This window comes from Martes martes (genome assembly GCF_963455335.1).
Source record: "Martes martes genome assembly, chromosome: 4".
Classification (NCBI taxonomy): Eukaryota; Metazoa; Chordata; class Mammalia; order Carnivora; family Mustelidae; genus Martes; species Martes martes.
Window position 1 is genome coordinate 44,315,268 of NC_137891.1, and position 9,613 is coordinate 44,324,880.

General features: G+C 35.5%; 1 long non-coding RNA gene across 1 annotated transcript in view; it reads left to right on the forward strand.

Moving 5' to 3' along the window:
* LOC308341829 overlaps positions 1 to 7,205 on the forward strand; it is a 32,885-nt gene extending 25,680 nt beyond the window's left edge. The window contains exon 3 of the long non-coding RNA XR_013966728.1: positions 2,388 to 7,205. This is a non-coding gene — a long non-coding RNA (uncharacterized lncRNA). The remainder of the gene's footprint in view (positions 1 to 2,387) is intronic.
* The last annotated feature ends 2,408 nt before the right edge of the window (positions 7,206 to 9,613 follow it).

Here is a 9,613-nt window from a genome sequence, read left to right on the forward strand (position 1 = left end):
TGTTCATCTTTATTTAGCTGAACATTTTGCATGTGCAGATTTCTGACACTGTCTCTGTATCACTCTTTTCTCTTATACTCTGTGTGAAATCTCTCTGCTTTGGCTTTCCAGACTCCAGGTTAAGGAGACTACCAGTCTTCTGAGTTCTCATCTACCCCTAGGCTCTGCTATACCTTGGCTTGGAAATTTTCCTAGCAGTAAGCTGGGACAATCAGTGCCTCATTTAGTTTGTTTCCAGTCTTTTCAAGATTACTGTCCTTTGTTGCCTGATGTCCAAATTCTTGACAGTATTGTTTCACATGCTTGTCAGGTTTCTTTTTGTTTCAGGCAGAAAGATAAGCTTAGTCTCTATTACTCCATTCTCGATGGAAATTAAAGTTATTCATCATATAATATGGCTTTCAAACAGTCTACCATTGTGATCACTTCCTTAAAATTTGCTATACCTTGCCAATTTTCATTTTTGAATGTGATACCAAAATCTAATAGTGATTAGCTATGTTCTGACTTGAAAAGTGTAAACAGTACCATACAATTCAATTCTAGTTTTTTCCAAACCACTCTGTTAAATGATTTGTTCTCTATCCTTTTTATGTAGGAGATTTTATAAAAAATCTATATACTAAATTTTATATTAAAACTTATCTGACATATAGAATCTGGTTAATTAATTCATTGGGCCAAAGTCTTTCTGAATCTGAGCTAGTCGTTACTAATACTGGTAATTGTATACTTCACTTCAACATATTAGTTATTCCTTCAAACACTGTGTTACCTGTATTAGTTAACTTAGGTTGCCATACAAAATACCATAGATTCGGTAGTTTAAACCTCAGGAATTTATTTCTCACAGTTCTGGAGGCTGGGAAGTCCAAGATTAAGGTATGGTGATTGGGTTCTTGGTGAGGACCCTCTTTCTACCTTACAGACATCCACCTTCTCACTCTGTCCTCACTGTGTCACACAGCAGGGTGAGAAAGAAGAAGCAAGCTCTGATATCTCTTCTTATAAGGGCACTAATTCCATCAGAAAGGCCCCATCCTCATGACCTAATCTAAGCTTAATGATCTCCTGAAGACCTGTCTCCAAATATCATTATATTGGAGGTTAGGGTTTTAATATTAATTTAAGGATACAATTCAGTCCATAGAATTGGGAAAAAATGATGCGTGTTTTATGTCCTTATTCAAATCAATAAATAAGAAAAACCAGACACGTCTACTAGAATGTCCCTCAGATTAAAATTTATTCTTTAGTAGGAATTATTTGAGAACAGTCAAATATAATTGTTCTCATTTTGTCTAAAAAAGGTATCTTAAGAGTTTATATCAAACTTAATCCCTAAAATCAAATATACTATGTCTTCAGCAGTCATGTAACTTTGTAACCTTTCAATCTAGTACTTCTATTAAAAGACATAATGGAGGGTCGCCTGGGTGGCTCAGTGGGTTAAAGCCTCTGCCTTTGGCTCCGGTCATGATCCCAGGGTTCTGGGATTGAGCCCCGCATCAGGCTCTCTGCTCAGCGGGGAGTCTGTTTCCCTTCCTCTCTCTCTCTGCCTGCCTCTCTACCTGCTTGTGATCTCTGTCTGTCAAATAAATAAATAAAATCTTAAAAAAAAAAAAAGACATAATGGAGTTTGTCCTACAGCTTCATTAGACTCTCCCTCTGGGCACAGAGTCCTCATCTAGAAGGGATCATGGTATCAGAGAAAAAATGGACTCTTTGAAACTGTTGTGTTACTCAGAGGAAAAATAGTTAAAATAATCTATATAGTCTATGTTGCTCCATGAGGATCAACCTACAAAAAATTTCCCCAACATTATCAATATTACTCTCCAATATTATCAATGTTTAATTTATTAAATTACTTTTAGTGAAAATTCAATACTAGAATGGATCTTGTACTGTTAGACTTACTCATTTTTAAGTTTTTTTTTTTAAAGATCTTATTTATTTGTCAGAGAAAGAGAGAAAGAGCCAGTGAAGACAAGCAAGGGGAGCAGCAGAGGGATAAGCAGGCTCCCTGCCAAGCAGGGAGCCTGATGTGGGACTCGATCCCAGGACACTGGGATCATGACCAGAGCCAAAGGCAGACACTTAACCGACTAAGCCACACAGTGTTACCTGTATTAGTTAACTTAGGTTGCCATACAAAATATTATCCCTCATTTTTAAGTCTTAAAGTTGAAATAGTACCTAGAGATAATCCCTAATGAAGAAGATCCAAGCAGTGTGGAAATAATTTTTATAGCATTTATGAGATGGTCACTCAGCTTTTAATGCATGAAACAGGGGGTTATTCTAAGATGCAGGACTGATAACTACTTTAGGTTCTCACTTACTTGCAATAAGAAGTGTTTTTCTTTTATTTGTCTTGTTTTTAGTAATCTCTACATGCAACATGGAGCTTGAACGCATGACCCTGAGAGCAAAGGCCACATGGATCTTCTGACTGGGCCAGTCAGGCACCCCCAAGAAGTACCTTTATCAAAAGACAATTACTGTATACATGGAATATAAGTAAACTTACAAAACTGAAAATTAGCTAAAGTACTCTCATAAACATATATGTATTAAAATATCAAAAATTGAAACTCAAGTTCCTACTCATTCAATTGCTTTTACTTTCCATGGTTAACCTCATGGCTTTGAGGTTAGAGATGAAGAGAGCAAAATGCAGAACACTTACACTTCAACAAGAATTCAGAAATCATTTATTTTTCTAAATATTTTTCTTCATTTTTCTGGTTATTAGATAATCAAATTACTACTATAAAATAGAAAATTTTGAAAAGTATAGAAACACTTAAAAAATAGAAAAAGAAAAATATAATCCAGAATCATACTGATGATTAAAACTTTGGTACATTTGTCCTAGTTTGTTTGTTTTTTTTCCCATGAAAAGTTTTCCTCTAAGCAGTTGAGACGTTACTGCACATATAATTTTTCATTTCACTGGGTAGTATATCATCAGCCTTTATCATTTCATAGAAAACTCTAAGGGAACACCATTTTTTTAAATGACTGCACAATATTCCTTCATAAAGATGGTTTGGTTTACATATCCACTCCCCTAGGAGTAGATACTTTGGTTCTTCTAGTTTGGGGGCTTTTTTTTTTTTAATTACACATAACCCTGGAATATACATCTTTGGACATAAATCTTAAACCAGATCTTGGACTATTCCCTTAGAAGTAGAATTATTAGGGTCTAACTGGCAAAGAATCATTACAAATGATGTCATTTTTTATTGGTGGATATTTTTCTCATGCTCCAAAGCACTTTTTTGGGTTAACATCTTACACTAGCCCTGATTTATAATAAATTCATCTTTTGAGTGGTCTCACTGGGACATTCTTCGACCTGTCACACGTTGACTTCTACAACACTTAATGATGTCTAGTTTTCTGGATCAATTGACTTTCCAGTAAAAATTTAAAGCACCATCTTTAGAATTTCTTGGGACCTTGAAGCCACAGAACATATTTTTCTTTTGAGATAGTTTTTGCTTGCTGGTTTACATTCCATATCTGACAACATAATTCTATTGTGGGCTACCACTAATGTCTTGTTACCAGAAAGTACATAATAATATTCAGACAGCATAGGGAAGATAGTCAATAATATTATAATATACTTATTGTGGTGAAATTTCATAATGCATATAATTGTTAAGTTACTATATTGTACACCTGAAACTAATTTAGTATTATATATCAACTATACTTCAATTAAAAATAAAAAATTTTAAAAATAACAGTATTCAGAAATTCTCAGTGCTCAAGTTTATTTGTCCTTAAGAACTCAAATTGGGTGACTACATATAACTCTAGCAGTGAAGTCAAACAGAAAAAGAAATAGTTAATAATTATAAATTTATCATTTATTGGAAGATGTAAACAAATACCCACAAAATTTTAAGGGTCTTTTTATACCTTCCATAAAGCACCTCTCTTGCTTCAAGAAGTAGCATATAGGGGATAGTACCAGATGTCTCATTCTCTCAATTAATTATTGGCATTACTGAAAATTACGCTAGAAGTTGCACGGTTTACATTGCACATAGATTACAATGATATTTTGCACCATATCCACTGTAATATTGGCAGTAAAAACTATACACACTAGAGCAGATAAACCAAACCCTAGAGAACATTACTTTTTATTCATGTCAAAAGGAGAACAACAAAAAAGAAATATTTGAAGTGTTAGGTTATACTTCGGAGCCAGACAACCAGCCAGCACATTGGCAAGCAAAGCTGACATTCTATGCTAACTTTTCAAGGTCGTTGAGGGGAGGACTTAGATAAGTAGAGTACCAAGGACAATGCCTGGCGCATGGGAAAGGCACTGATAAATCTTACTTGTTAACTCCTATAAATTTCTTTCATTGGTTGCTAAGATGATTTGAACGATGTGTGTGAGTATTTCAACAGTTTTGAACTGAGCTTTTAGAATGCCTTAATGCATTAAAAGCATAGAAGAAGAACACCATCTATGTCTTACTTCCCATCATTATTCAATTAGAATGGAATGTTTTCTTCTTCTGGAATGGATACTCCTATTCAGTTTATAATTTTTTGCAAACCAGTCTATTTAGCACCCACATTGAGTTACAGCCCAAATCTATTGCCATCGACCTGGCTTGAATCTGAAATTCCGACTTAGATTACAGCATTATTTATTTATCCTAAAAACATGGTCGTCTACTCCTGTCTGTCTAGTCTGGAGATCTGCATGTCAACTTCACTCTCTCTGCTCAGATCCTAAACATCGTCGTGTCCTCAAAGTGGTCCCAAAATTCCTAAACTCTTGACTTTATCTTCTGGTATTCATCCTCTCTATTCTAAGTATAATTAACAAAAGGGCCATCCATATCCTATGTCAGACATGAATTTTTTCTTCAGTTGAATTACTGAAATTTGAAATTGACAGAATTCTAAAGCAGTGCATCATGCTCAGCAAGAAAGTTTGCATAGAAATATTGGTGATGTCTTCCACAGGCATTGGCAGGAGTGACCACACATACAGTGTAAACTTACCATATTTGCTCTAAGAATTTCTAATCTAAGGCAATCCTTTAAGAGAGCTAGCAGAAACATTTTCTCATATTTTTATCTACAAACTGTTTTTAACAAATTGACTGTCTCAACCCAATCTATAAAAAAACAAGGTTTTATTGTACTTAGAAATTTAAAATTAGTGCATAATAAAAAGTGATGAATATGCTTAGTAGCACACAGTACTTGTGCCTATCAATTCTTTTAGAGAAGAAATTCTTTAGAGAAGAAATTATTTTTGATGGACAGTTGACTAACCTGACTAGCCTGTACTTAAAAGAAAATCTCCACCTAATTAAATATATATTCCCAAAGCCTCCAATCCAATGAACATTCTTATTATTTGGAACTGTTGTTTTGATGGGTTGCTTAAAAAATTATGCAGGATGATCAGCATGTTTTCTGATGTATCTCCATGGATTGCCCATTTCCCAGGAAGTCTCAAGATGAGGAAGCATTATAGTTTAAGAGACCTAACATAATTAGGGTTGCAAAATCAAGGGCAAAAAAATTAAGAGTTCAAGGTATAAACTGCCTCTCTGGAATGGTTCTTAAGACTAGAAATAAGGCAATGCGTATATATGATCTTTCCCATATTCTAGACCACATCTTGAGTAGATAATGCTTGAAACAGTGAATGTAATGAAAATACCTGTACCATGTTTATCAGTAAAACAATTTCTGAACCTGTGAACCTGTTGACCCACTTCAGGTACAAGATAAGAAAAGTAGTTCATCCCCCACCTCCATTTTCATGGGTCAGGGGATCACTCCCAAAGGAATCAGCTGAAAGCAGAGAGCTCATCAACTTACTCACAAGTCCAGAAAAATAAAGAACCCCTTCACTAGAATACGCTTTTTATTCCTATCGCCCCAGGATAATCATCAGCTAAGCAGACGAAGGTGGAGAATAATAGAAGAAAATTCCTTTCTTGTTAATCTTAATTTTTTAAAAACGTCCCCTTCCTTTGTTTGATTAATGTGATCAAATTAAAAATCAAAAGGAATGGATGGATGCAAGAATGTAGTAGAGGCAGAAGCTGCATAATAAAGCAAAAAAAAAAAAAAAATGGAGGCCAAATAATGTCAAAGACAAATCTTTCTAGTATCTGGGTCTACGGTGATGCCATTATTACAAAAGAGATAAAAATACTGAAAATCTCAGAATACACAAGAAGGTGATGATGCAACCATGGGAAATAGCACTGAGAACTGAAATAAAGGATTAGAGATGGAAGACCATCAAACAGAAGGAAAAAAGAAAGATGAAGGTTTAGAAAAGGATGGAATTTAGCAATTAGAAAGTTGGTAAACACCTTTCAGGACAGACATTTTATTATAGTAATAGGTAAAGTACCAAATTGCAGCTATCTGAAGAATGAATGGATGATAAGAAAATATGGGCTATGCTTTCAAGAAGTATAAGCAAATAGGATGCAGAGGAAGCCTGAGGTTCTTTGAGGTAGAAATCTCTAATCACTTTTATAAATGAAAAAAAAAAAAAAAAAGACTAAGTAGGGAGGGGAAAACAAAGTGAAAATGAGACATGCATGACGGTGCCAGATGGAACAAGTCTGGGAAAAGGCAGGAAGCAAAAGGATGAGGGATACAGACCACAGGATCATCCTCTAAAAGAACAAATGTGTATTTCTCAGACAGGAATGGAAGGAGACATACAGAGAAAAGGGAGAAAGTCCAAGATAGAGGGAAAGGAAATTCAGTGAGTTTTTGTTATACTGCCTCAAATTAGCTAGAGTAATAGGTAAGGTGATGTTGCCAGATCTAGCAAATTAAAATACAGGATACCTAGTTAAATTTGAATTTCAGATAAACAAAGAATGGTTTTTATTTTTTTAAATATAGATATGCTCCATGGAATATTTGGAACAGACTTACATAAGGAATAAATGTATCTGTTGTTTGTCAGAAATTGAGATTTGTGCATGGGACATACTTACACTAAAATGTCATTTATCTGAAACACAAATTTAAATGCAGATCCTGTGTTTTATCCAGCAATCCTAAATTCAGGTTATCTGCTGTGATTAAAAATATTAATAGGTATATCAAATAGACACAGGTGTTGTTTTCCCCACAAATATGAGTTCCCAAAAATACCTTTTAAAAGTAATGTAAAGGACAGGTGGAAAGAAGAAAAAAATGAAACAATATGAAACCAGATAGGGACACAAACCATAAGAGATTCTGAAACTCAGGAAACAAACTCAGGGTTGTTGGAGTAGAGGGGGGTGGGAGGGATGGGGTGGCTGGGTGATAGACATTGGGGTGAGTATGTGTTGTGGGGAGTGCTGTGTCTTGTGTAAGACTGATGAATGATCTGTACCCCTGAAACAAATAATACATGTTAATAATTTAAAAAGAAAAGAAAAAAAAGGTAATGTAAAGGAAATCATATTATGCTTATGTTAAACCTGCTCTACAACTTTTTTCCCTAGACCCTGTTATTTTTTTAAGATTTTATTTATTTATTTGTCAGGGAGAGAGTGTGTGCACGACTGGGGGAAGAGGCAGAGGGAGAAGCAGGCTCTGAGCTGAGCAAACATCCCAATGTGGGACCCAGTCCCAAGACTCTGGGATCATGATCTGAGCTGAAGGCAGACGCTTAACCGACTGAGCCACACAGGCACCCCTCAATCCTGTTATTTTGATATAAAGACTGGGTTGGAAATGCCATGACAGAGCTCAGGTAGTGTCCTGCCCCCAGCCTACCAGAACACTGGCCACCACATTATCCATGAAGGGGCTGGAGAACCAGCTAGATGGGATCTGAATTCCCGTTCTGCCACTTCTTAGCTATATCATCGTTAGCAGGCTTGACTGACAGAGGGATCCAGTAAAATAATTACCTAAAAGACTAAGCACAAAGGTCATCAGAGACCTAGCAGCTGATAAACACTAGCCATTGGTGTAGCAGCAGAAGTAATAGTAGTTCGCTTTATTCTCAGCACGTGTACATTGTATATAATAAATAGTATCGTAAAGCTATTTCTAATAATACTGACAATCAATATTAGGTCAATTTCAGGCCAGTAAATCAAATATGCTTATTTAAGCATTAAAAATATGTTTATCACAAATATAAACAATAGCCCTGCTTCTAGAACTTACAGGGTTAATGGACTGTCCCGCACTAACTCCATGAAGCAACAGTGTCACCTAGTGGTTGTCAAGTCAATAATGAACAACTAAGAACACCTAGAGATAAAGATTGTAAGGGTTTGTAATCTGCACAGAACCCACCAAATTTATCTCAGTGATGACTGATCACTAGGCTGATGCTTGTTAATATTTTCTGTAATATGATACATCAATTCTTCTCACTTTGTTTGATTAAAATGATGTGTGCCTCCCTCAAGAGGGTTTTGGCTATTTGATGCTTTTACCTGTTTCATCTGACAGTCTAACATACTTTGCTAAAGAATTTAACTGCCCAGGATGCTTGAATTATGCAATGAGTCAAATGGATCTTGGACTTCTCACTGCTTCTTCTGACTCTTACTTCCTGACACCTTGGCAGAAGAGGAAGGAGAAGTGGGGAGAGCTGGAAATTTGAAGCTTGAGGCCTTACTCAATTACCAGCTTCAATTTTGTCCCCTTCTATTTAGGTTAGAGGTTTCTCTTTCCTTTCTCATGCAGTGAAGAGAATCTATGCTTTTCTTTGGGAAAAGAAATGATATGATTTTCCCAAAAGTCAAACTGAGATATAAATAGACTACTGCAAATCTTGTTTCTGTATTAATTGGGACTAATGTCTACTCCAGATATATTTTACCACTTCTGTCCTAAGGGCCTCTCAAAGAGATGAGAGATTTATAGCTCACAGGGTTATGCATGTAAGTAAAATGTTCAAGAAGTAATGAATAGTGCAGGGTTTTGTTTTGTTTTGTTTCACTTCCAGAAATGTCAAGAGAAATTAAGTTAAAAATTCTAAGTAGCTTTGGGGGGAGATTTTACTCTGACTCTATTTAACCTATTTCTTCTATGAGAATATTACAGAAGTTCCAAACCAAATCCTAGTGGTCAGGATATGGTTAATTTAAGTAAACTTGGCATTTAAACTGGTAATATATCAATTCAAATATGACTTGGGAGTTATTAGTCAATGGCTGTTAGAAATTTTTCCTGTGTTTGTGAGAAATATATATACTTGAAACATCCAATAGGAACCAGTCCTTTTAAAGAACCAATCTTTTCTTAGCTGTATTTTTTAAATCCCCAGACAATGATTCTCAATCATCAAAATATTTGTGTCTCTCAGACTTTTCAGTCCTTTCCTCCCCCAGACTCTGCTTCATCCAGAATCTCTCATAAATATTTCATGGCTGACATTGTTTCACAATCTTCCTAGACTGGTAGGAATTTTGATTTTCTCTTTTTCTCCTGATAGGAATGGATAAGAATAGGCACATGGATGATTTATTAGAAAGTGCATGCCAGTGTCCCAAAAGTCAGCCCCATACATGAGGAAGAATATATCTCTTGCAGTATTTCCTTCCATCTCCTCTAGTTGCTCTTTCTTTTCTGGAGG